Source organism: Pseudophryne corroboree, chromosome 3, assembly GCF_028390025.1.
Source record: "Pseudophryne corroboree isolate aPseCor3 chromosome 3, aPseCor3.hap2, whole genome shotgun sequence".
Lineage (NCBI taxonomy): Eukaryota > Metazoa > Chordata > Amphibia > Anura > Myobatrachidae > Pseudophryne > Pseudophryne corroboree.
The window spans coordinates 614,219,789-614,220,538 of NC_086446.1; the positions used below are offsets into that span (position 1 = coordinate 614,219,789).

At 38.9% G+C, this 750-nt stretch overlaps 1 pseudogene; it reads right to left on the reverse strand.

The window, feature by feature from the left end:
• Positions 1-631: 631 nt before the first annotated feature.
• On the reverse strand, positions 632-750 carry LOC134894232 (5S ribosomal RNA; annotated as a pseudogene).

The following is a 750-nucleotide window of genomic DNA, read 5'->3' on the forward strand; positions in this document are numbered from 1 at the left end:
CAACATAGAGCTGCCAATTTCGCCCCAAAGGGCTTTTGGGGCAGAACAACGGTTGGTGGTGCTCCCGGACATTTTTAGCAGAAAGAGCTATTAAGGGTGGTTTTGCAAAGAAGCAAAAAAAGAGCTGGTTGATATGTTTCTCTGGGGCACACTTTTTAAATTGATTTCATGACAATGTTATGAAACAATGGAATGTATATAAAGCATTAAAACGTAACTTTTATTAAATTCTTCAGACGAAAAAGTTTAATTAATTATATGTGAAAAACATTGCTGTGTGAAACAGCGAAGTGGGTTAAAACAAGTATTAAATAGTATGTAGAAGACGATATAGTAATAATATGTCACTCGCCTATTGAAAGTAGGTGACAGAAAATTTGTCTGCACACCCTCTGGATTCTAGGCGAGTATTATTGTTAGACATATGTCCACTGCGAAAATGAAAGTTCTCGTTATCTCTATGAGTTTATGATTGAAGATACTTATGTGTATTTCATATGAGAGATACAAGAAAAAGAAACCGGCTTTTTAATTACCGGACTCCTTTTGAAATAATCAACTGTGCTGCGTGTTCTGCAGTGTTAGTTGACAAGTAGGTTCTGCTGGTCAATGAAAGGTATGTACCTTGATGGGACTACAGTACCCAGTATTCCCAGAGGGTCACCCTTTCTGGTACTGACCGGGCCCAATGCTGCTTGGCTTCCAAGATCAGACGAGATCGGGCAGATCCAGCATGGTATGACTGTAGAA